We start from the raw sequence: 27,144 nt of genomic DNA, 5'->3' as shown, positions 1-27,144 counted from the left end.
TAGAAGGCTGCTACGCTTCTCACCAGCAGGCGCCCAGAGGGCGACTCGTGCTAGCCGCGGCGGGGGGCACAGGCCGGACCCCGGCACCTGCGCGCGCTGGTGGCTGCCAGAGAGTCGGCGTAGAACCAGCCCCCCCTCAAGCCTGCCTCCCTCCCCGCCAGCCCTCCAGTCCCCCGCTTCCGCCCCGGCGCCCGGAGAAGCGGGCGCACTGGGAACGCCGACCCGGGCATCTCCCGGCGGAGGGGAAGAGAGAGGTGGGGAGGGCGGGGGATTTCAGAGATTGAAAACAGAACCGTCCCTGCGCCTCGGCTCCGGAGCTCATCTGACTTGAGTTAGCGACCCCCCACCCACCCCGGCGCCTTAAAAAAAAGTGCTGGGGACTGGCGCGCTCTTTCGTTCTCTGCTGGAACTTTCTTCGTAGGTGTGCTTTCTCTCCAGGGCGCTGAGGAGGGTCCTAGGCCGCCCCTCCTCTCCAGGTCCCCGGGATCCCCTCCGGGCGGGGGCGCGCGGCTTGGGCGGGGGCGCGGCGCCCTGTGTGCCGCAGCCGTGCGCGCGGGGGCGCTGCGCCGTGCGGGCGCGCGGCGGGCTGGAGCGCGGGAGTGCCGGAGCTCGCCAGCCGAGGCAGCACGGCTCCGCGGACTTTTTTTCAAACTCCCATCAATGAGTCTTCGAGGAGGAGCGGGAGGCAGCGGCGGCGGCGGCGGCGGACGCGAAGGAAGACGAGGTGGAGCGGGAGGAGCGGGAGGATCCGGAGGAAGGAGCGCGGGCTGCCCTGCGCGCCGGAGCCTAGGGGAGCTGCCCGCTCGTCGGCTGTAGGGGCTGCCTGGCCCCCGCCCTCTTCTGGTCCCCTCCCCTGCCTGGCCCGCTACGCCCCGGCCGGAGTGAGCCCGGGCACACGGCAGCCCGCGGTGGATCGCCGCGCCAACCAAGTTGGGATGGGGGCCCGCAGCCACCGCCCGGCGCCCCGGAGGCCACCTGCGTGCTAGAGGCAAACTTTTGTCTCCCTCGGTAAAGTTGCTTTGGCCTTCTTTTGCTTGCTTTTCGTCGCGAAGTGCCCCCTACTTCGGCCGAACTCGGGCCGACTGGGATGCTGCGCCGTCTTGGAGCGTCCCTCGGCCGGGTACCCGGGCCATGGCACGGGGATTCGGGCACCGGGGGCTAGCGCGGCGGCCCGCGTCCGGGTTCTGACTGAACCAGCCTGGGACCTAAGAGGAGTCTAGGGATGGGAACTTGGGACCGAGGGGTCGATTTTGCATCCTCCTTCCCACCTGGGGGAAAGAGCCTGCCTTCTTGGGGAGCGCGACCGAGCTTGCCTCCACACAGCCTCCACCGCCCCCTAGCCCGGGGCTGTTTTTTCGGGAGTTGGGGGTAGGGCGAGGAGGCTGGGATGCTGCGAGCTTCAGAGGTGGGCTGTGGGAGTGTGTCTCCGGGGAGTGTGCCGGGGGTGGAGGGACTGCAGCCAGCCGCTGCGAACTTCTAACTGCACTTCTCCGCGCTGCCCGTCCCAAGCCCTGCCTTTCTTTCTTTCTCGCTCCTTCCTCCCCTCCTCGGGCTCTGTCGCCCCCTCCCCCTCGGTCAGGCTTTCCCTCCCGCCTCCCTCCTAGCTTCTCTCCTCCTCCTCCTTTCTTGCCCTCCGCTCTGAGATCCGCTTGACTTCCCCGAGGGATCCTCACGTAATCTCTCGCCCTGTCCTCCGGAGCCCCCCCGCCACGCTCTTTCTTCCCCGCCCCCACTCATCGTCCACCGCCCCCCCCCCCACCCAACCCCCGCGCCGCCGGCAATCTCTCAACAAGTATATTTGCTGAGGAATTTGAAAAATCCACTACTGCAACTTGATCTGTGTGCGATGGATGGGGAGCGGCGCAGAGAGAGTTGGGCGCCAATCCTATTAAGGGTTTAGAAAGGGGAGCGTTTTCCTCAGACGGGGCCAGGGGAGGGGGGCCGCTGGTAGGGGGAAGAAGAAGGGAGCGCGCGCGCGCGCGCGCGTGTGTGTGTGTGTGAGCGCGCCCCCCGTATCGGGGGAGGGGGCGCTGGAAGTGCACCCAACTGGGCGCCTTTTCAGCCCGACAGTAATTGCTGTCACTTCCTAGGAAACCGACTTCCACTACGCGAGGATCTGGAGATGGAGCCGGAGCGCCTCACCCCGGGTGCCCTGTCGCAGGGGCGCTCGCGGGCTTTGGATATCCCGCAGGGTGCCTCCCTCCACTCCCCTCTCTTTTGTGTCATTTTGGTGTGACTTTCAGAATTGATCCCGGCCGGGGAAGAGTCGACCTTTCCCCGGAGTCTGGTGCTGGGCCGCGGGGGTCTTTTACTGCGCTGTTCTGTCTTCTCGCTAGGGCATCCCGCGCGGCGCTCGAGCTCCTGGGAGGACTTTGCAGCCCGGTGGCCGCGGCCGAGTCCCGGGACCCCCGCCCTGCCGTCCTCGCCGGGCGTGTGAAGGTTTAATCCCGACAGCTCCAGATAAAGGGAGCAGTTGTAAAACGCTCATATGCTGTTTGCCGACGAGGCTCAGGGGGATGTTGGAGCATTTGAAAGTAAACGGTTCCCTCGCAAGCGGCATAAAATAGTGTTTAAACAAATATTGTATTGGCGTGCTCAGGGGGCTCGGTGCCAAAAAGGAAAGTAAATAAACGCAGAAATCCAAAATATACAGCGATGGAAAGCCACGGAATAGGCGGGCTGGTCACCAGTCTCCCGAGGAGATCTGTTTGTTCTACCACCTGACCCAGAAGCCCCCTCCCCGCCCACTTCCTTACCTTGCCTGGGAGTTTCCTTCCTTCGGTGGCTTCCCTGTGTGGGGGCCTCAGAGCGGCTTTGCACTTGCCTCTGCCCCGAAGAAAAACTCATTGTGCAGCTACCTGGGCTGGTCTCCCCAGAGCCGGGCCGGGCGCCCTAACTGTGCCTGGCTGCTTTGAGTTCTGGTGGCCTTCAGGCTCGCCCCAGCTTCTGGTCTGGCCAGGGTCACTGATTCTATATGAGGCAGGAGACATCCAGAGCACTGCAGATACATCCCTTCAGGACCCCACCTCTTCCCTTCTTGTGCCTCTTTCTTCTTTCATCTTTCCTGCTTTCGTTTTCTCAGGCCTGCTGCTTCTACCCTGATGGCCGAGGGTTCTCCCCCAGATTAAGGTCCCAGTCAAACCCAGACACGTAGAGAGTTGTCACTTGTCTAACAGTTTCAAAAATTAGTTCTGGTTTGTGATATTTAGGATGGTTTGTATTTCCCCTCTGCTAGGAGAAATACACTAATTTCGTGAGGTTAGTTAGTGATGGTAGGGGGATTTAAACTCTGGCAGGAAGCACTCCCAACGGAGGTGAGGCCCCCAGTCACCCAGGAAATAGGCCTCGGGTGACCCGACTCTCCCTTGGCTTGGCATCTGAGTGAGACTGTAGTCAGCTCAGTTTTGTTTTCAAAGTCAGTGGGCTGAGAATGCCAATGGGAAGGAGGAAGGCACTCCCAAATCAGGGCCGGGCTCACTGAGAACCAAGGCAGGCCTGACTGTTAGGGAGAGTTTTCTTTTTTTTTTTTTTTTCATTCTCCATGGGAATGGTTTGGAGGGGAATTTGTACAGGGTTCAGACCCCTTCAGCAGAGCATCCCAGGCTGCTTCCAAACTCACGGACCCTGCCTGTGGCCTTGGAGGGGACTTTTTGGTTTGGCCCATCTTGAAGGGTGTGTGGGGTTAGAGAGGCCCTTCTGGCTGGGCAGCCTTAGAAAGGAGGGCTGGTGTGTGTTCTCGGGGATGCTCTGGTTCACTCATGGAAGAGGGGGCTACAGGGCTGCTTGTCAATGACTCCTTGCCCGGCTGCAGGGGTCTTGGAGGCTGTGTACTGTAGCTGGCTTGTTTGCACTGCAGACTGAAAGATACACAAATACTTCATGCTTTGTGTACTCCCACAAGTGCCCTGTACACAGTGCAGCCCTTAGGGCTGGATTAGCCAACCTGGCGATTCAGCAGGCAGGCCGACAAAATTGAATATTTGCCTAATAAACACCCTTCTTTCAGCAGGACCTCTCTTGACCACCCAGAGGAAGGCAGAGGGACCTTCACCCTACAGATGCCAGCAAGTCCCTCTAACTGGGACCAGGCAGTTTTCATGCGCACTTTGAAAGACTGTGTGACCCCTACACACCCAGCTGACTTGTGGAAGCGCAAAAGGCGAGCCCTATAGCTTTATGGACTCAAGGGGTAGGGCAGCCTGCCTTTTCCTGGGAAAAGTGTGTTCAGCCGCATTTCCTTTTATCCCATGACGCTGGCTCCTAGGCCAGCTCCAGGGAGGTGGAGCCACCTGTCCTGCTTCTTTAGGATGCAGAGGGGTTCTACCTGTGCCAAGCCCTGTTTCCTGGTGCTCAGGGATGGTGCTCGGGCCAGGTGGACCTAGCCGTGGAGGGCTGCAGCTGTACCCCCTGGAACCTTTGAAAAGGAACCCCTCCCCGGGGTAGCAGCTCCCTGCTTTCTTCTTTTCAGTAAGTGTCAGAGGCGTGTACACTTGAAACATGTGAAGAATACCAAAGAGGAAAACTGTACTCTTAGATTCCAGAAAATTCAGAGAGGCCAGAGAGGTGATTGTACAAGCTACCAGAATAGGCCCGGTTTCGGTGATCAAGGCTCACTGGCTTCTAAAGAAGGCAGGAGGGGAGCCTGCTCTCTAATTGTGGCCTCAGGTTTGTTTAAAAAGATGGTTTGGGAAGGGGTCCTGGGACGGCCTTGTCATTTGGCAATGTCTTTGGTAAAGAACAACAGCTTCGTTGGTTTTAAATAAATCCTTGCCACCAGATTCAATACTGCGTATTCCAAAATGAATTTGAATGTCTGCTGTGGACTGCAAAGGATTAAAAAAAATCATCGATCATTGTTTTCTTTTTTTTCTTTCCATGTTTTTTTGATCATTGTTTCTAGATTTGGAGGGTGACCAAAATATCCTAAAACTACAAAACTATGTTTAACCCCCTGGGGGAATACCCTAGTGATAACAGCAGACTTTCTGCGTGTTTAGTATTTTATTTCCCTCATCTCCTTTATCAACAAAAGCATCCTCAGTATAGTTGGCTTGTGTTCTGCTTCTAGCTTTTTAAAAATCATACTGTGTGAGGGAAAATAACTCACTTAAGATGTGACCAAAGAGTTCATATAAACTGTTTTTGAGATTTTTGGTTTAAAGTGAATAAGTTCATGTGGTTTTGTGTGTGTGCATGTGTGTCGTAAAAAAACAGCCCCCCAAAAACAGGTTGCCGGGCAATGTGTTTTAACTGTGAGTGCCCGGTTCCAGGCATTAGCATAAGAAAAAAGTTTTAGTGCATTTCCTATTGTCTTGAAAGAAGAGTTTCAGCAAAGGGAAGGAAAGCCGCAAAAGGGTGATGGTCCATTGAGATTCTGCGGCAGCCCCGGCTCGTCATCTGGCCCTGAAATCTGTGATCGGATATCACTTTTATCTCAGTTTTCCATTCTCCGGCCTTTTTCACACGTTCACTTTTTGTCAAGGTTTATTGATTATGTTTTCTTCTCTGCAAATCTGTGGAAAATTTAATGAACCAAACACAGCAGTGAAATAAAAGGGACTTTTTATTCATTAGCAAGGGATTGATTTCCCCCCTTGGGCGGAGGGCCCCTGGCCTCTTGAGAGGTAGTGAGCGAGGGAGACGGGGGAGGGGGTGGCCTTGCCCCCGGGCCGAGGCGGGGCCTCCCTGCTGACCAGCGCCGTCTCAGGCCCGGACTCCCGTCTGCACTCCATCCTGATGGTTCTGTGCCCGCTGCAGCCCTCAGCCTCGACCTCCGGGATCCGGGTTCCTCCGGGATCGGGGCTCCCAGGGCTTAGGGGACGGGGTAGGGGTGGGGATATTTGTGTTCTCCACCCCGGCAAACCTCTCGAGTGCCTGGGCCTTCCCCGGGACACAGTTAAGTAGGGCCCTTCCTCCAGCCCCGGCTTTCAGACCTGTAATTAAGCAAAGCCCCTGGTGTGATTACGCTGTGCTGACTCGGCTGGGTTCTTTGGAGCCGCTTCCCTCTACGAAACAGAGTGAACTTTAGCTCTTTGTAGCGGCTTCCTGGGTAGCCTGGGGTCGGATTCGATTGCACGTCTGTCTGTCTGTCTCCCCTACACCCGCTTTGCCCTTCTTCTCTGCCCGCTTTGTCTCCTCCCTGTCCATCTTCCTTTCCCCCAGTCTTCACTCTCGCTCTCTCTGTCCCGCCTCTCCCCGCCCTACGTCTTCTTTCTCTCCTCGCTCCTGTCTTTTCTTTCCCTCCCTCTCCTCCTTCCTTAGGCATCTTTTTATTTCGCTCCCCCTCCGCTCCCTCCTCCGTCTCCCCGCCCCTCTCCATTTTCTGCCCCGCGGAGGGCTGGCTGCGAGGCCTCCGAGAAGCCGCGTGTCCAGGCCACCGGGACGGTGCCCGAGTACGGGGACCCCTCCGCGCCCCGAGCGGCTCGCGCGCCGGCGGCGCCGCGTCCCTCCCACCTGCCCGCCGGCCGGGTTTGCGGCGCCCAAACAATGGCCACATTGTCCTGGCCGCGCACCGGCCGCCCCCGGCGAGTGGCGGCAGGCCGGACCCTGCTCGTGGCGGCTCGGGAAGAAAGCCAGCGGCCCAGATCCAGATCGGGCGCCCTTGGCGCCGGGTGGGAGACCGGAGCGCGCCCGCGCTCACCTGGGGAAGGCGCTTCTCCCTGCCCACGGCCGCTGGCCCTCCCTCCGTCTTCCCAGTGGCTACCCAACCACTTCTCCGAGAAGGGGATTCATTCAACTTTAGGTGACAGTTTGTAGAGTGAATTGAGAGCATTTCACTAAAGCCAGGCGAAGAGGGGCCATGTTACCAAACTTTTGGCGGCATCAGAAAACTTTTTCCAGAAGGCATATGTGCGAGTGACTGGAGCCACGAAGGCCTGCTTTTGCCCTAACCATCCGCCTTCCCCCACCAAGGCAGGGAAGTAACGGTGGTCACTTAAAATAGTATCCCCCGCCCCGCCCCCCCGCCGCATTCGTCTTGATCTGTAGGATTGAAGACCTCTTAGCGCTCAGAAAAAGAAGGATCTTTGAATGCTGAGGATGTTAAAAGGGCGTCGGTCCCGGGTCCAAGCAGACGCTTAGCAGTGCTCCTTTGTGTTGTGGACAATGCAATAAGTCAGCCCGACTTTTGAGCCACATTTATAAGGAACTGTAAGGGCCGCTCAAGTACACTTGTGCTAAGTTGAATTGATTGAAATTTAATGGCGGTTAGTGGCGATGAATGGTAATGATTTCCCAGCGTATCTTTGGCATACTTGACATTAATAACCGGAGTGTGTGTGTATACCCGCACCGGGAGCCTGCCACACACGTGAGGCGGGAGCATTATTCATTTTCTGAGATGCTAGTCCTTGCCTCCTTCCTCTCCTCAAATCCTTTTCCTTCTCACCATAATTCAGTTGTTCAGATGATGTTAAAAAAAAAAAAATCGAAGGGAAAGAAGGAAAGAGAAAAATCTTTCTCCATTGAGTCCGTACATCATGTCAATATAATTTTGAGCTCATGATTTTTTTCAGTTCCTACATAAATCAGCTTCTAATATACAGAATGTGATGAATTTGTTTTAGCTGCCACCATGAATTAATGTTATGCAAATAGAAGCTTTGCAGGTGAAATGATTTACTTAATAATTTCAACTTCTAATATTTAAACTCATTCATTATGTTGGGAGTTAAAAAAAAAGGTCCATATTTTTCAACCTGTGATGGGGAGATTAGTATGCAAGTATTTGTGGCAAAGGCAGGCCTTGATGGCCAGAAAATAGCTCTTAATGTGTTGATTCTTTCTAGGAGGATCTATAGTTCACCAGGCAGAGGTTTAAGAAGCAGGGGCTGGAAGTCTTAACAAGTGCCTTCCGGGGGAGGACATAAATGCATGGAAATAAATCCAAAGTGACCATCACTGTAATACGTCTCCTGGGACTGTACAGGCTCTACTTTGGGAACCTAGCTGGGTTTTGCTTTTGAACTAGTCTTGAAGGATGAGTCTGTCTAAGCCAGGAGTAGGCTGAAGGGGTTCTGATGCCCCCTGCCCCAATCTTTGTCACTGGTTTGTCAAGACCACCTTAAGAGCGAGTTGTTAATAGCTGCCCATGAAGGTGGCAGTGATTTAGAAAGTTGGGCAGAGGACTGCCCCATTAAAAAAAAATACTGGGAAGACTCCTGTGTGTATCATCTTTGCAAGATGTGTTTTCTTCTGGAGAAAGTTGAGGAAGAGAGTAAAAGTGATAAATAAGTGCCCTCTGATGAGTAATGAGCCTGAACCCTTGGGTTACCCTCCAAGAGTGTGAGACCAGTCACTTAGGAGCTGGGTGACCCAGTGCAAGTCGCTTGGCCTCTCTCTGGAAGGGACGGGACTTGACAGGTGTGATCTCTCAGATCCTCCAGCCACAATTTCTTGGGAGTTAGCACACCCTGCCTCTCACAGTCACCATTAAGAATCAGACCTCAGGCAGGGTTGGTGGGGGGGACCAAGGTCTGGACAGAGTGTGGGGTTTTGGTCTGCCTCTGCTTTTGGGGAGAGTGTAGTGAGGCTCTTCTCAAGGAATAACCCTCCTTTCCCCACCTCCCCGCCTGTCACTACCTAGTCAGCTGTAGTGCTCAGAGCTCCTCTGGGATATGGTCACTGGGTGAGCGGGCGTGGGGTGGATGTGGGGACATTGGTGGGGGCGGGGGAAGCACTTGGTCTGCAACGGCCTTTTCAGACTTTCCTGAAGGCTACAGCCAAGGTGAAGGGTGGGCTGACACATAAATATGTCTTGTATCTCTGAAGATAAGTGTCGAGTTTTGACTTGCCTTCTCCAAAAATTGAGGTCATCGTGATCAGATGATGGGTTGAAAGGACATCACTCAACCATTTCTGCAGATAGCAGAGCGTTGTGCAGGGGTGATACATTGTGTGTCCAGGCAGCGACAGAGTATTTAGGGCTGACTCTCACTCTCTACGGAGATCAAGGTGAGGGGACATCATTGATGGTCGCTGGCTGAATGTGCTTCATTCGTGTAAGGAGAGAAGGAATCTGACTCAGCAGTCACTTAGCCAGGAGTTGTCAGGTGTTCTGGCGGCAGGATGAAGCAGGGTGGCAGGGTTTGAATGTGATTTGGATGTCTTCATCTTTCTAAGATGTGGTACTCTAATGTCTTTATGTTACTTACATGCATGAATGTAGTATCAATATGTATCTACTCTTCAGGTTAAGTATGGTGGTGTAGTCAAGTCTTGTCTGACTCTGGACCCCATGGACTATGTATATAGCTCGCTAGGCCCCTCTGTCCATGGTATTCTCCAGGCAAGAATACTGGAGTGGGTTGCCATTTCCTTCTCCTAGGTTAAGTATGTGTGTGTTAAATCTTTTAACTACCAGATCTCTTTATGAATTAGATTTTTTTCTTCTAAGATGCACTTAAAAAGAACTAGCATAGGAGAATGAAGTCAGAACTGGAAATGAGTTAAAGAGGCAAATCTGAAAAGAAAGCCTCCAGCGGACTTCCTTCCTGCCAGGGATTCAGGTGGAAAGCTGGTTAAATATGCAGATTCTCAAGCCCCTCAACCTTTTCAGTGGTTAAGAATCTGCCTGCAATGCAGGAGATCCAGGTTCAGTCCCTGAGTTGGGAAGATCGCATGGAGAAGGGAATGGCAACTCACTCCAGTATTGTTGCCTGGAGAATCCCATGGACGGAGGAGCCTGGTGGGCTACAGTCCATGGGGTTGCGTAGAGTCAGACATGGCTGAGCTGAGCTAGTAACACTTTCAGTTTTCAGGCCCCCCCCAGGGAGAACCTACAGACCGTGAATTCCCTTTGGGGGGACCCTGAGATCTGCATTTAATCAAGGATTTTTAGGGCAAGGTAATGGAGATTTAATGATTTCTTCCTGTGACGCTCTTCACCTCACTGATTTTTGCATTTAATAAAGGAAGAGTATTTCCTTCTGTAAGGCTGGATGGATAAGCAGCATTTAGACTTCCCAGCTATTTGGTGGACTGGAGGTTGGGGCAAATAAACTAGCTGAGAATTGAGCTGCTTCTGCTCCAGACATCATAGAGAGATGGGCTGTCTTTCTGAGACTGTCAGCCAGCTCCGACAATCCTACGGTCTGCTGAGAAAGATACCTGGAGAAACCAGAGAGCAATGAGCTTATTAAATCAGCACCTTAGTTTCTGTGCCATGGGTTCTTGACCTGAGGGTCCTTTGGATGGCTCCTTTGTTTCTTCCTGTATAAGAAACTATACCTGTGCATCATGATGGCTGGCTCCTTGCTTCAGCTGCCAGAAGTCAGACCCTTTTTGGGTCTAGTTCAGTGTTGCAGAGTTTGAGCAGGTCTTTGGTAAGAGTGACCCAGACTGAGGTTTGACTTAGCTGTGGGTGTCTTTATGGTTCCCTGAGAAGGGCAGGAAGGAGATACAGACTGAGTGAGAGGAGCTGGTGTGGGATATCACAGCCTCCCAGCCGTGATGGCCTCAGGCCTGGAGCTGGAGAGAGCCTGCCATGAGGGGGATGGGCTGGTGCAGGGGGCCTGCCATGATGGGCATGGGCTGGTGCAGGGGGCCTGCCATGAGGGAGATGGACTGGTGCAGGGAACCTGCCATAAGGGAGATGGGCTGGTCTAGACCTCCCAGGGCAGATTGAGGGCACACTGCCCACTTATGCCCCTGGTACTGGGAGGCCTGAGGGAAGTGGGGTGAGGCCTGGTGGCATTTCTGTGTCCCTGGTGTCTGACACCTGGGTGCCACATTCCTTTCTAGATCCTGCCCTCAGTCCACGGACCCCCAGACTACTAGTGCCCAGCTCCACTGTTTACCGAGAGCAGCTGTAGTCCCGTACTAGAGTGCTGCTCCTTCATTGACACGCCTCTTCCCTTCTCCAAGGACCTCCTTGAGTGGGTGGTTGGTGGTGGGCAAGAGATGGAGGGAGCATCAGGCTGATCGCCCCTTTGGAATCTTGCCTGGAGGTTGGTTTGTTGGACTAGATCTGACCCACAGACCTCCTAGCCCCCATCTTGCCCATGGTATAAGTCCTGTCCTTGCTTGCAGTGATGTCAGCAGTGAGAAGCCAAGCCCCCAGACCACTACCCAGCCCTGGGCACCCACTAACCTGCTTCCCAGAGCACTGTGTGTCCCTCTCCAGCTGCCTAGCCACCTGCCCAGCCACGCCGACAGCAACAGCGTAGCACTTGGGCCAGACCTGGTCCCACCCGCTCTCCTGTCCAGCCCAGCTCACCCTGTGGGTACCTCCCATTTCCCTAGTGGCCCAGGCCAGCCCACACTCTCTTTCTCCTGCTTCTGTTTCCTTAGATTTCATTTCTGTTTTATTTAGGCTTGAACATCCATCTCCTCGCTTGGCTCAGGCTCTGTTCAGGTCTATACTTTGGTTTAGCACCTGGGCATTTGAGCAGAGCCTTGCTTTCTGATGTAAAAGTATTAACAACAAAATATTAACAACATAATATTTTCCCCTCAAGATCTTAAAACTAAGATGTAATTTTTTTTCACTTTTTTTCTTTATAGAAAACTTATGAAATAGGGAATAGCACAGAGAGGAAGATTTTGTCAAGTTTCCTTCCAGTCTTTATCTTGTTTCTAAGGAATAATTTTTTGGCTCTATATTTTCTTACAAAGTTGAAGTTACATCATAACTTAATTGTAATAGTAACTTCACTATAACGTTATCTCATGGACAGTCCACATTATTAATGCATACTCTTTATGTGATTTTTCTTGGCTATCTAATATTTCTTTATCTACTCAAGCATATATATATATATATATATATATACACACTTTTTCTTTTAATTTGACTATGCCGTGTGGCATGTGGGATCTTAGTTCCCCAACCAGGGATTGAACCTATGCCTCCTGCAGTGGAAGCGTGGAGTCCTACCTACTGGTTCACCAGGGAAGTCCATCCATAAACATATTTTATTTTACTTTATTATATTGTTGGGCATTTAGGTTTTTTTCCTATCAGTAGTTTCTGTGGTTGTAGATAAACATTGGAATAGATATCTTTGCGTATAAATGTTTACCTGAAATTCTAATCATTTCCCTAGAATAGATTCTTAAAAGTGGAATGACTTGGCCAAAGTATTTGGACAGCTGTTCTTGAGGCCCTCAGTAGACCTTAGTAGGTTTCCAGTAGTACTTTTCTAGCTTTTGTGGAGAGATGAGTGATGTTAGCTTGAGGTTTTCAGAACAGCCATGTACAAATCAATGTAAAGCTATTAACTGAGTGCCTCTGCCAGCCCAGTGACTTGCAAAATATGGCCTCATTTTGCAGATGGTAACCTGAGTCTCAATATGTCAGCAAATTTGGAAAACTCAGCAGTGGCCACAGGACTGGAAAAGGTCAGTTTTCATTCCAATCCCAAAGAAAGGCAATGCCAAAGAATGCTCAAACTACTGCACAATTGTACTCATCTCACATGCTAGTAAAGTAATGCTCAAAATTCTCCAAGCCAGGCTTCAGCAATATGTGAACCATGAACTTCCAGATGTTCAAACTGGTTTTAGAAAAGGCAGAAGAAACAGAGATCAAATTGCCAACATTCTCTGGATCATCGAAAAAGCAAGAGAGTTCCAGAAATACATCTATTTCTGCTTTATTGACTATGCCAAAGCCTTTGACTGTGTGGATCACGATAAACTGTGGAAAAGTCTGAAGGAGATGGGCATACCAGACCACCTGACCTGCCTCTTAAGAAACCTATATGCAGGTCAGGAAGCAACAGTTAGAACTGGACGTGGAACAACAGACTGGTTCCAAATAGGAAAAGGTGCACATCAAGGCTGTATATTGTCACCCTGCTTATTTAACTTCTATGCAGAGTACATCATGAGAAACGCTGGGCTGGAAGAAGCACAAGCTGGAATCAAGATTGCCAGGAGAAATATCAATAACCTCAGATATGCAGATGACACCACCCTTATGGCAGAAAGTGAAGAGGAACTAAAAAGCCTCTTGATGGAAGTAAAGGAAGAGAGTGAAAAAATTGGCTTAAAGCTCAACATTCAGAAAACGAAGATCATGGCATCTAGCCCCATCACTTCATGGGAAATAGATGGGGAACAGTGGAAACAGTGTCAGACTTTATTTTTTGGGCTCCAAAATCACTTCAGATGGTGATTGCAGCCATGAAATTAAAAGACACTACTCCTTGGAAGGAAAGTTATGACCAACCTCGATAGCATATTCAAAAGCAGAGATATTACTTTGCCAACAAAGGTCCGTCTAGTCAAGGCTGTGGTTTTTCCAGTGGTCATGTATGGATGTGAGAGTTGGACTGTGAAGAAGGATGAGCGCTGAAGAATTGATGGTTTTGAACTGTGGTGTTGGAGAAGGCTCTTGAGAATCCCTTGGACTGTAAGGAGATCCAACCAGTCCTGATCTTCTAAAGGAGATCAGTCCTGGGTGTTCTTTGGAAGGAATGATGCTAAAGCTGAAACTCCAATACTTTGGCCACTTGATGCGAAGAGTTGACTCATTGGAAAAGACCCTGATGCTGGGAGGGATTGGGGGCAAGAGGAGAAGGGGATGACAGAGGATGAGATGGCTGGATGGCATCACCGACTCGATGGACATGAATGAGTTTGAGTGAACTCCGGAGTTGGTGATGGACAGGGAGGCCTGGCGTACTGTGATTCATGGGGTCTCAAAGAGTCGGACACGACTGAGCGACTGAACTGACTGACTGACTGCACCTGAGTCTCAGAGACACTGAGTGATCTCCATGCTTACCTGGGAGGTGGGAGGCGGAGCCCTGAGCAGTGGCAGATTTACTGATGCCCAAACCAGGACCCTATCCTGAAGCTGTCGTCTGAGCGCTGCCCTGGTCTGCCTGGTGCAAAGGCTACAGCACTAATTCTCAGCCAGGGCTGTTTGTTCCCCAGGGGACATTTGTTGGTGTCTGGAGAAATTTTTGGTTGTCATAAAGGCGGGGTGGGCAGTTACAAATCTAGACAGTGTTAAAAAGTAAAGACATCACTTTGCCGACAAAGGTCCATATTGTCAGGGCTATGGTCTGTCCAGTAGTCATGTAGAGATGTGAGAGTTGGACCATAAAGAAGGCAGAGCACCGAAGAATTGATGCTTTTGAGCTGTGTTGCCAGAGAAGACTCTTGAGAGTCCCTTGGAAAGTAAGGAGATCAAACTAGTCAATCCTAAAGGAAATCAACCCTGAATACTCACTGGAAGGACTGATGCTGAGGCTGAAGCTCCAATACTCTGGCCATCTGATGTGAAGAGCCAACTCACTAGAAAAGACCCTGATCTTGGAAAAGATTGAAGGCAGGAGAAGAGGGTGACAGGGGATGAGATGGTTGGATGGTATCACTGACTCAGTGAACCTTAACCTGGGCAAACTCTAGGAGATAGTGAAGTACAGGGAAGCCTGGTGTGCTGCAGCCCATGGGGTTGCAAATAGTTGGACATGACTTGGTGACTGAACAACAGCAATGGTGGTGTTGCTCCTGACATCTAGGGGGTAGAGGCCAGGGACGCTGCTTAGTGGCCAGCCGTGCACAGGGCAGCCGCCATGAAAAAGGATGAGCCAGCCCAAATATACCAGTGCTGCAAATGAGCGATCCTTGGTGGAGGTCATAAACAAGGCTTGTGACCCTCGGTGGGGGTCACCAGCAAGGCCTGTGACCCTGGGTGGAGGTCACCAGTGAGGCCTGCTGTTGGGTTTTCCTCCCTGGCTGACACAGCACGATTCTGGGGCCAGGGCTTTGGAGCAGGCAGAGGTGCTTATTCACAACTCACACTCTCACCAGGCTGGAAATCATCAACCTTCTTTTCTGTGACCTGAATTTGAAGCAGGGTGGCAGTTGCCATCAAGAGGAATTCCTTGTGCAATCCATCAGTCAATCAGCTAGCACTTACTGGAACATCTGTTATGGGCCTGGCACGGATCAAGCTCGCTGCCGCAGGCTCACACCTTGCTAACTTGGTTAGGAGCTGGTGGCTAGCAAAATCCCAGCAGATTTCTCCCTCGTGCATCTTCCTTCTGTGTTCTCCGTGCCTCGCCAGGAGGCTGCTTTAGGAAAGCCAGGGATTAGCTGGTGTGACCGCAAAAGGCCGGTACCTAGGAATGTTGGTCAGGAGCAGATAGTGCACCAGACAGTCATCAGAGAGAAGCTGTCTGCTTTTCTGGCCCCAGGCTAAATTTCCTACTTTGTGAATTTTGTACCAGGTTCTTTCTGGCCAGTCAGGGATTGTAGAGTCCTGGGTCCGAATAACAAAAAGCCAGGGGTGGGGACCTTTGGTGGTAGCTTATTTATTCAACCTAGCAGTTGTGCCCGAGGAAGTCTGGGAAGGCTTCCTCCAAGAGAGGCCCAGAGCTGGGTCTCCAGGATAATGGCATTACCCATTGAGGGGCAGGAGAAGGAAGGGCCATCCAGGAAGAGGAATTCAAGCAAATGGTGGGCAGAGAGAGGCATTTCTGGAACCTCTAAGGCATCAGTGTTACTTGGAGGATGAAGTGTAAGGAGCAGGTTCAGCAGGATGCAGAGGGGCCCTTTATGAGAGTCTGGGATGCTTTGTGCTCCCAAGGATGACTCCACCAACTTAATGTCACACCCATGGCTTATCTTTATTCAGGACATGAAATATAAACGTGGGGACTCAGGTTCTTTCTGGAACTGGAACATTTGGGATCTGATGTGGAGTAAAGGGATCATTACCTTTGCCTTATCATTTTCCTCCTTTTAGATTTGGGTCAACTTCATTTCTCAAGTTTTTTTCTGCTGGTATCCCCTGGAAGAGGAAATGGTAACCCACTCCAGTATTCTTGCCTGGAGAATCCCATGGACAGAGGAGTCTGGCAGACCAACAGTCCCTGGGGTCTCAAACAGTTGGATACAGCTGAGCAGTTGTGCACTCACACATGCACGCAGGCCAGGCCCAACTGTGGAAAAGAGGAGATTCTCAGCAAATATGCGCATACCTCTTCTCACCCTGTCAACCCTGCCCGTCTGTAGGCAAGGGATATGGTGTTCACCTATTCCTGACCTGCTACTGGAAGATAACTCTACCTCAGGGTCTGTGTAGGGGATGATGAGTTGAAAGGAATGAGAAGATGAACCTGGTTCTCAGAACGCTCTCGACTACGGTACTTCGGAACACTTTCAGTGATTTAAGAGTAGTAGTTGTCATGCATCCCATCATCCATCCACCCATCCATCCATCCTTCCATTATTCATTTCCACTTATCCATCCATCCACCATCTTCCATCCATCCATTCATTATCCACCATCATTCATCTACCCCCATCCATCTATTATCAATCATCCATCCACTCACCCATTATCCATCCTTCCATTAATGATACATCTGTTCATCCATGTATCTATTGATCCACCCATCTTCTATCTATTCATCATTCATTCATCTTCTATCCATTCATCCACCCTCTATTCATCCATCCATCCATCCACTGACTATAGGAATTTTAAAGTCCTTTGCTGTTGGTTCTTGGCATATCCTTCATCTCCTATCCATGAAGCCAGTAACTCAGGGGTCACCTCCTTGAAACCATTCCTAGACCTAGGCTTCCATTTGTCCCTGGGGTTTCCCTTACTTATAACACTTATCAATACTGTCTTGCTATTGTCTTTTAATTTGTGCTTAATAGTTGATCGGGCTTCCCTTGTTGTTCAGCTGGTAAAGAATCTGCCTGCAATGCAGGAAACCTGGGTTGGATCCTTGGGTTGCGAAGATCCCCTGAGGAAGGGGAAGGCTACCTACTCCAGTATTTTTGCCTAGAGAATTCCATATTGTATAGTCCATGGGGTTGCAAAGACCTGGAGCACAAGCTGGAATCAAGATTGCCAGGAGAAATATCAATAATCTCGGATATGCAGATGACTCCACCCTTATGGCAGGAAGTGAAGAAGAACTAAAGAGCCTCTTGAATGAAAGTGAAAGAGGAGGCTGAAAAAGCTGGCTTAAAACTCAACATTCCGAAAACTAAAATCATGGCATCTGGTCCCATCACTTCATGGGAAATAAATGGGGAAACAGTGGAAACAGTGACAGACTTTATTTTCTTGGACTCCAAAAATCACTGCAGATGGTGACTACAGCCAGGAAATTAGAAGATGCTTGCTCCTTGGGAAGAAAGCTATGATCTACCTAGACAGCATATTAAAAAGCAGAGACATTGCTTTGCCAACAAAGGTCCATCTAGTCAAAGCTATGGTTTTTCCAGTAGTCATGTATGGTTGTGAGAGTTGGACTATAAAGAAAGCTGAGCATGGAAGAATTGATGTTTTTGAACTGTGGTGTTGGAGAAGACTCTTGAGAGTCCCTTGGACTGCAAGGATATCCAACCAGTCCATCTAAAGGAAATCAGTCCTGAATATTCATTGGAAGGACTGATGCTGAAGCTGAAACTCCAGTACTTTGGCCACCTGATGCAAATAACTGATTCATTGGAAAAGACCCTAATCCTGGGAAAGATTGAAGGCAGTAGGAGAAGAGGATGACAGAGGTTGAGATGGTTGGATAGCATCACCAACTCGATGGACATGAGTTTGAGTAATCTCCAGGAGTTGGTGATGGGCAGGGAAGCCTGGCATGCTGCAGTCCATGCTGAACTGAACTGAATAGTTGATCAATGCATTAGAGGAAATTTCTCTATGGGAGAAATTTTTCCATGGACATTTTGTTCAGTTTACTTTGACAGTTCTGTACAGAAATGTGAGCCAACCAAGCAGTCTTCACATTGGCTTCCTTCATGAGCAAGAGCACATGTTTATAAAGTGATTAGTGTGTAACATAGCAGAGTTGTATTTTAAATAATCCAAGCATGTGTTATAGTTCATTTGAGCCCCACACATAATCTCTGTATTCAGTGTTTTTTATAACCACTTTGAAGAATTTTTAGGTGGGAGGCAGGATGTTTCAGTGGATAAAGCACTGGAAATACAGTGCAGTAACCAGGGTTCTAGTCTGGCTTTGCCTGGAATTTACTATGAGACTTCGGGCAAGCCACTGTCCCTCTCTGAGATTCTCCTAGTTTATTCTTTGTCCATCAAATGAGGTGGTTAGACTAGATCATTTCAGGTAACCTTTAAGTCATGACATTCAGGGCCTGGGATTGCAGTTTCTTTATTTTAGCAGTGAGAGAGGGTTATTTGGGGTTTTTAGACTCATGGATGATCACAGCACTGATTTGCTTGAATAAAGAAGCAGCCTTTGGCCTCGGCATTCCCATAGGAGGTGCTCTGCCTCTAATTGCCGTGATGGTCTCAGGTGGCAGGGCTTAGAATCTGTGCAGTTTTACCACCATCCCCGTGGGTCATGCTAGGATAACAAACCCATGCAGTAGGAATTATATGCATTTTACAGATGCTGTGGAGGTTTTCTGGTTTTATTGGACTTGGCCTGAGGTCCCGAATCTACATCAGTCAGGATCAGTTTCCCATTCATGTGGGGCTCTGCTGTATCCTCTAAGGGGGCAGGGCCCAATCTCTGTCTCTGCAGAGACACTTCTGCCTGGAAGACCTGTCCCTGACTGCCCTGATGGTGAGAATGTATGTATGGTCCCATCATCAGTCCTGACCTGCCTCCTGTGTCTCCTTCGTCAAGAGGTGATCCCTTCTGAAGAGCCTAGCTCCCTAAGGGAGGACAGTAGGCGTCTTCCCTGGGCTAGTTTTCCCCCCCAAACACTCCCGTTTGAGAGGGGCAAGTCTGGGTCCTCTGCATTCCATGAAACCCAGCTTGGCATCTGTTTTGTGCCCTGGCATTCACTCCAGAGGGGGACTGCCCAGGTGGGAGCTTGCTGCTCCAGCTATGGTGCTGGCATTGGGAGGGAACAGGCATGCGAGCCCTTAGTTTGGAAGGTTCTGTGGATCAGGCATTGGAGACAGACTAATCATTCCAGCTCTGTGCCTCTGTTTTCTCATCTGTAAAGTGGGGATACCTGTGGACCTGTCTTGTGGGGATGAAAGACTGTATGTGTCAAGCCCCTGGTACATAGCACGAAATCTTTTTTAAAAAAAAATTGAAATGTAGTTGGTTTCCCTGGTGGCTCAGTCGATAAAGAAGCCGCCTGCAATGCACGAGACCTGAGTTCAATCCGTGTGTCGGGAAGATCGAAGGAAATGGCTACTTTCTCCAGTATTCTTGCCTGGAGAATTCCATGGACAGAGGAGTCTGGGAGGCTTCAGTCTGTGGGGTTGCAAAGAGTCGGACATGACTGAGCAACTAACACTAATCTAAACACTAACCTGTAGTTGGTTTGCAGTCTTCTGTTAGTTTCAAGTGTACAGCAAAGTGATTCTGTTTTATATACACACACATACACATACACACACACAGACATACTCACACACGCACACACACACACACACACACATTCATTTTCAGAATCTTTTCCATTGTTAGGTTATTACAAGATATGAGTATAGTTCCCTGTACTGTACATTAGGTCCTTGTTGTTCATATTATGTATAGTAGTGTGTATCTGTTAATCCAAAACTCTTAATTTATCCCTACCCCCCTTTCCCCTTTGGTAACCATACGTTTGTTTTCTGTGTCTGTGAGTCTGTTTCTGTTTTGTAAGTAAGTCCATTTGTATGATTCTAAGATTCCACATATAAAATTTCACATATATCTGACTTAATTCACGCAATATGATAGTCTCAAGGTCCACTCATGTTGCGACAAATGGCATTATTTCATTCTTTTCATGGCTGAGTACTACTCCACTGTACACAGATACCACAGCTCCTTTATACGTTTAGTTGATGGACATTTAGTTTGCTTCCATGTCATGGCTGTGAAATCTTGATTATTATGAAGAAGGCAGCCCAGGTGGGCACTGTCTATTTGGCAGCTACATCCTGCTAGCGACTCATTTAAACTCCAGTCAACCCAAATCCTAACTCTCATTTGCACTGCTACTGGCTTAAACCAGAGTCCCCAGCACAGTTTCTGCTAAAAGACATCTTGACAGAGCCTGTTCTTACCGGCACCTGGACACTTTTGTGCACTTGTCTCTGACCTGGAAAGGGATCTGTTCATTAGCAGAGGGAGTGCCTGATTGTGTCCTGTCTCAGACCGATAGGCACCTTCTGGACCTTCCCTGGGACTGGCCACCTGAGGGTGATGATGCGGGGCCACGTCTGTCCTGCTGCGCTCCAGAGAGCTCTTGCTGTAATGGGGCTCTTGACCAGATCCTTTCACAAGGCAGGACGGTGGTCATGATCTTCAGCTAATGGACCTGTTCAAGGCTGCAGGTTGCTGGTCAGAGAACAGACATGTGGCTTTATGAAGCCACTGACCACATGGTTCCCATAGGGGAGCCCTCTATGAACCCTCAGGGGTACTCTGCCAGCCAGGACAGCTGCAGTGGGGCTCCCTAGCCTAAAATTGTCTTCTCCTCATTTCAGCCCAACCCAGGGGTCTTGGTGGCCACCGTATTAAATAAAACGAGATTTGTTCTAGGCTTATTAAGGTTTTTATTTTGTTTTTTGGTCTGCTTAATCCTCGTCTTCATTTTTCTGTTCCTATCTTTGCTCTCCTCAATATGTGGAGTTTGCTATTGTATGGTTTATAGTTTTGCATCCTGTTCTTTTTACTTGATGTCTTTTGTAAGCATTTGTTGTCGGCTCTGGCAAACTGTTCGTGGCTGATCCCCCCTCTTTCTTTTTTTTTTTTTTTTAATATTTACTTGACTGGGTTGGATCTTAGTTGCCGAATGTGGGATCTTCCGTTGCGGTGGGCCGGCTCTCTAGTTGTGGCAGTGGCTTGTTGCTTCTCGGCGCGTGGAATCTTAGTTCCCAGACCGGGAATCGAACCTGAATTTGCAAGGCATATTCTTAACCACTGGACCACCAGGGAAGTCCTGATCCCCCTCATTTGGACATAGTTACTTTTTTTTCACTCTCATAAGCAAGTCTTCTAAAAACAGCTTTATATATATTAAGGCTCTAAGTTTCTTAGTCTACTTAACTTTCTTTTTTAAAAAAACTGAACAAAAATAGGTCACCTGTAAACTAATTGTGAAGAAAGGCTTAAAAAGAAGAAAGTTGAAGTCACCATGACCTTGGGTTTCTGTTCCCCATGTTCTGTGTGGGATCCCCAGCACCTTGGTGAATGTTCTTCTAGACTTCTCTCACTATGTTTTCTAACATTTTATCACATCACTCATGCTGTTTTATAATCTAGGTTTTCGCTCACCACTACGTTCAGGGATATGTTTCTCCACAGATGTAATTCTTTGGCTGTGACTGATGACATCCTTGGATGAATTTCTAAAGGTAGAATTCCTGATCAGAGGTGAGGTCATATTATATTAAACTCTTTTCTTGTGTTTTTAGGTAAGTGGTTAAAAATGTAACTGCCTAGGGGAGTTTTTTTTCTTGTTTACTTTTTGATTCTAATAAAAATAAAAGGTATATTTGTTATTCTGATTCAAACATTATCAGTTCAGTTCAGTCGCTCAGTCATGTCCGACTCTTTGCGACCCCATGAATCGCAGCACGCCAGGCCTCCCTGTTCATCACCATCTCCTGGAGTTCACTCAGGCTCATGTCCATCAAGTCCGTGATGCCATCCAGCCATCTCATCCTCTGTCGTCCCTTTGTGCTACTGCCCCCACTCCCTCCCAGCATCAGAGTCTTTTCCAATGAGTCAGCTCTTCACATGAGGTGGCCAGAGTACTGCAGTTTCAGCTTCAGCATCATTCCCTCCAAAGAAATCCCAGGGCTGATCTCCTTCAGAATGGACTGGTTGAATCTCCCTGCAGTCCAAGGGACTCTCAAGAGTCTTCTCCAACACCACAGTTCAAAAGCATCAATTCTTCGGCACTCAGCCTTCTTCACAGTCCAACTCTCACATCCATACATGACCACTGGAAAAACCATAGCCTTGACTAGACGGACCTTAATCGGCAAAGTAATGTCCCTGCTTTTGAGTATGCTATCTAGGTTGGTTATAACTTTTCTTCCAAGGAGTAAGCGTCTTTTAATTTCATGGCTGCATTCACCATCTGCAGTGATTTTGGAGCCCCCCAAAATAAAGTCTGACACTGTTTCCACTGTTTTCCCGTCTATTTCCCATGAAGTGATGGGACCAGATGCCATGATCTTCGTTTTCTGAATGTTGAGCTTTAAGCCAACTTTTTCACTCTCCTCTTTCACTTTCATCAAGAGGCTTTTTAGTTCCTCTTCACTTTCTGCCATAAGGGTGGTGTCATCTGAGGTTATTGATATTTTTCCCAGCAATCTTGATTCCAGCTTGTGTTTCTTCCAGTCCAGCGTTTCTCATGATGTACTCTGCATATAAATAAGCAGGGTGACAATATACCAGTAAAAATTTATCAGTTTTTTTTTTCTGATACAAACCTAAATGCAAACAGAACAAGGATAAAGATTCAGATATGTATAATGTGGAGAGAGTAGGTTCCCCCCAAATCCTATTCCCTAGAGATAATCACTGATAATGGTTATACATGTGTTTCCAGTTTTCCATTGACATAGACAAGTGTTTTATTGTCATTATCATTTATCTTTACATAAATGGGATCATACTACTGATAGTGTTCAGCCCCTTGCTTTCTTCTTGAGTGCTTACTTTAACAATATGCCTTGGTGGTCTTCCCACATCTGTCTATGATAGATCAACCTTACTCCTTTTCCACTAACCTTTAATTTTTATTTACACTTATCTGTTTGTTGAACAGTCATGCATTCACATGGTTAATAATCTCAAAAAAGCATAAAGAGTTATCTGTACACACGTATAAAGTCTTCCCAGCTCTGCTGTAGCTCCACTGCCCATGTAGTTTTCCCAGAGCCAACCAGTGATACTGGGTTTGGTGTGTATCCCTCCAAAAAATGTTTCATGAGAGTCACATGAAAATGACTAGTTAGTCTTTTATCCCTTTTTATACCCAAATGGAAGCATAGGATACATCTGTATTGTAACCTGTGTTTTTCACTCACCACCTCATGTAAACACGTGAAGAGCTTCCTCATTCCTTAGGTTAGAGAGGTGTACCATTGTGTGTGCATTTTTTTAAAAATCTAGTTCCTAATGATGGACACTTGCCACTGTAAACAGTGTTACTTTGAATAACCTTGGAATACGTCATTTCGCATACATGAGTGTATCTTTGTAGATGACTTTCTGGAAATGAAATATCTGGACATAGAGGTGGGAGTTTTTGTAGCTTGGATAGATATTGCCAGATCATTTTCCATGAAGTTTATACACCCACCAGCAACGAGCAAGAGTGCTTATAACCATGCCAACAGAATGTTCTAATCAAACTTTTTGGTCTTTGCCAGTCTGATAGTTGGAAGGAAAACTGCATCTCAGTGGCGTTTTCTTTTAATGTAAAGTTTGATAAGTTTTGACTTATGTCTGCAAACCACAGCCAAGATAGTGATCCTATCCATCATCCCCAGACGTTTCCTCCTGCCCTTTTTAATCTGTCCCTCGCTCCCCCTCACTTGCCCAGCGCTGATGTGTGTTCAGTCATTATAGACCTGTTTGCCTTTTCTAGAGTTAAACGGAGCCATGCAGGATGTGTGTGTGTGTGTGTGTGTGTGTGTGTGTGTGGTTTTTTTTTTTTTTCCGGTCTGTCTCTTTCACTTAGGGCAGTTAATTTGGGATCCATCCATGTTTCTCAGGCGGTGGTCCCTCCTTTTATTGCTGAGTGGTACCCCATCAGATGAATATACCTTAATTTCTTTACCCAGATGTCTGCTGATGGACATTTGTGTTGTTTCCAGTTTCTGGCTATTCACACACAAGGCCACTGTGAACATTTTGTACAAGTAGTCCTACGACTTTTTCTCTTCTGCCGGGTAAATCTTTGAGGGGTGGGGTGTCTGGCTCAGAAAGCAGATGTGTCTAGGTCACGAGGTGGGACTTTTTAAGAAACAGTAAAACTGTTTAACAAAGAGGATTACACTATTCTGTATTCCCACCAGCAGCATGTGAGAACCCAAGTTCTGCCACATCCTTGCCAACTCTTGGAATGGTTCATCATTTGAACTTCTAGTAACTTTTAAAAAATATCAAATTGTTGGGAATTCCTTGGCTGGCCAGTGGGTTAAAACTTTGTGCTTTTACTGCTGAGGGCGTGGGTTTATCCCTTGTCAGGGAACTAAGATTTTGCAAGCTATGTGGTGTGGCTAAAAAAATAATAATAAAATAACAAACTTTATTTTGGCTCACATTTAGATAGTCCTTTTTTTTAACCATACTATTCACCCGTTTAAAATGTATAATTCAATGGGTTTTTTTGTATGCTATGTTATTGTTTTTTTAATTGTAGAAAAAATATATAATACAAAATTTTCTACTTTAACCGTTTTAAGGGTACAATCCAGTGGCGTTAGTTACATTCATAGTGCTGTGCTACCATTACCAGTGTCAGTTTTCAAAGCTCTTTCATCTCCCCAAACAGAAATTCCATAACCTGTAAGCTGTACCTCTCCATTCTCTCTCTCCCCAATCCCTGTTAAGTTCTTTTCTATTTCTTGTTTTAAGATGAAGTGTAGTTGATATACACTATTATAAAAGTTACAGGTATACAATATAGTGATTCACAATTTTTAAGGATTATGTTCCATTTATAGTTATTATAAAATATTGGCTCTATTCTCTATGTGTACAATGTATCCTTATAGCTTATTTTGTACCTAATAGTGTGTCTCCTACCCCATCCTACTTTCTGTCTCTATGAATCTCCCATTCTAGATGTTTTATGTAAGCAGAACCATACAATATTTGCCCTTTGGGTCTGACTTATTACACTTAGCATAATGTTTTAAAGGTTCATTTATGTTGTAGCTTCTCTTGTGGCTCAGCTGGTAAAGAATCCGCCTGCAATGCAGGAGACCTGGGTTCGATCCCTGGGTTTGAAAGATTCCCCTGGGGAAGGGAAGGGCTACGCACTCCAGTATTCTGGCCTGGAGAATTCCATGGACTATATGGGCTCTCAAAGAGTCGGACACGACTGAGCAGCTTTCACTGTCCCTTTCCATGTTGTAGCATGTGTAAGATCTTCATCCCTTTTTAAGGCTGAATAGTATTCCATTGGACAGATAGACTGTATTTTGTTTATCCACTTATCCGTTAATGGACACTTGGGTCCAGGGACGTCCTCTATGTTTTCTTTTTAGAGATGTTAATGTTTTAGGTCTGTGGTCCATCTTGAATTCATATGGATACAGTACGACGTATGGACTGAAGTTAGTGATTTCTATACGTGCATATCTCATTTTACTGTACTCTGCATTGTCGCACTTCACACGACTGTATTTTTTTACAAAGTGAAGGTCAGTGGTGATCCTGCATGAAGCAATTCTTTGGGTGCCATTTTTCCAACAGCATTTGCTCACTTTGTGTCTCTGTGTACCATTTTGGTAATTCTTTCAATATTTCAAACTTCTTTGTCATTATATTTGTTATGGTGACGTGCCTTCAGTGATCTTTAAAACAATAATTTTATTCATATATTTATTTGTGACTGTGTTGTGTCTTCATTGCTGCGCGGGCTTTTCCCTAGTTGTGGTGAGTGGGGGCTTCTTTCCATTGCAGTGCACAGGCTTCTCACTGCGGTGGCTTTTTTTGTGGCAGAACATGGGCTCTAGGGCGAGGGGGCTTCAGCGGTTGCAGCGTGTGGGCTCAGCAGCTGCAGTTTCTGGGCTCTAAAGCGCAGGCTCAGTAGTTGCGGTGCACAGGCTTAGCTGCTCCATGGTGTGTGGGATCTTCCCGACCCAGGGATCGAATCTGTGATTCCTGCATTGGCAGGTGGACTCTCTACCATTGAGCCACCAGGGAAGCCCTGATTAGTGATCTTTGATGTCACTATTGCAAGATTATGAATTGCTCAAGGCTACACTTTTTAGCGATAAAGTGTTTTTTAATTAGGTACGTATGTTGTTTTTTTAGACAATGAAATTGCACACTTAATAGACTACAAGATAGTGTGAACAGCTTTCATATGCACTCAGAAAACAGAAAATTTGTGTTGCCTTGCTTTATTTTGATATTTGTTTTATCGTGGTGTTCTGGAACCAAACCTGCGATTTCTCTGAGGTCTGCTTATATTTATTTGCAAATGGCTGTCTTAATTGCTCCGGTACCATTTGTTAAAAGATTATTCTTTCTACACCAAGTTACCTTTGCATCATTATAAAAAAAATCTATTTCCTGTATATGTGTGGGCCTATTTCTGGACTTTCTATTTTGTTCCTTTGATCTATTTGTCTGTGTTGGCACTGACACCATATTTTCTTGGTTACTAAGTTTTATGATAAGTCTTAAAATCAGGTAGTTTAGCCCTCCAACTTTGTTCCTTTTTTTATTTTAATGTTGCTTTGGCTATTTTAGATGCTTTGCATGTTCATATGAGTTTCTCAAAAAAGCCCTGCTTTTCAGATTTTGATTGAGAGTATAGTGAATATAGATAAATTTGGAGAGAATGGACATTTTAACAATACTGAGGAATCCAACCCAGGAACAAAGTGTGTCCTTCCATTTGTTTAGGTCTTCTTTAAATTCTCTCAGCAGTTTTTAAAAATAGCTTTTAATTTACAGGCATTGTATGTCTTGTTCAGATTTATCCTGAGATATTTTATGTAATTTGAAGTTTTTACAAGTGGTATTTTAAAATTTTATTTGGCTAGTATTTAGAGAGATAAATGACTTGTGTATAATGTGCTTGTATCTTGTTTTACAGATTTTATCAGGTTTTAAACATAAATGATCACATCATCTGAGAATAAAGACAATTTTATTTCTTTCTTTACAATTTGAAGCCTTTTATTTAGTTATTTGGCCTTATTTTACTGCCTCTAGACCATCCAGTACAGCGTTGACTACAGGTGATAAGAGCAAATATCCTTTTCTTGTCCTTGATCTCGGATGGGATAATATGGTGAATCATATTGACTGGACTTTAAACCAATTATTTCAGTTTTTACTTTATGTATTTGAAGCTCTGTTTTTAGGTGCGTACATGTTTAGAATTGTTATATGCTCTTGATGAACTTGCTCCTTTGTCATTATCAGTGACTTTAAAAACCTTTTTTTTTTAATTGAAGTATAGTTGATTTGTAGTGTTGGGTTAGTTTCAAGTGTATAGCAAATGAATCAGTTTTACATATCGATACATCTGCTTTTTAAAAAA

At 47.5% G+C, this 27,144-nt stretch overlaps 1 protein-coding gene across 1 annotated transcript in view; it reads left to right on the top strand.

Annotated features, from left to right (window-relative positions):
- The window catches only part of GLI2 (GLI family zinc finger 2), a 259,097-nt gene continuing 232,521 nt past the window's right edge, over nucleotides 569–27,144 (top strand). The window contains exon 1 of the mRNA XM_018061648.1: nucleotides 569–1,008. The gene's annotated coding sequence lies outside the window, so the exon portion shown is untranslated. The remainder of the gene's footprint in view (nucleotides 1,009–27,144) is intronic.

The sequence above is a fragment of the Capra hircus genome, chromosome 2 (genome assembly GCF_001704415.2).
Source record: "Capra hircus breed San Clemente chromosome 2, ASM170441v1, whole genome shotgun sequence".
In the NCBI taxonomy this organism is placed as follows: domain Eukaryota; kingdom Metazoa; phylum Chordata; class Mammalia; order Artiodactyla; family Bovidae; genus Capra; species Capra hircus.
Note: the sequence above shows the minus strand (reverse complement) of the source record. Positions and strands in the feature narration are given on the sequence as shown.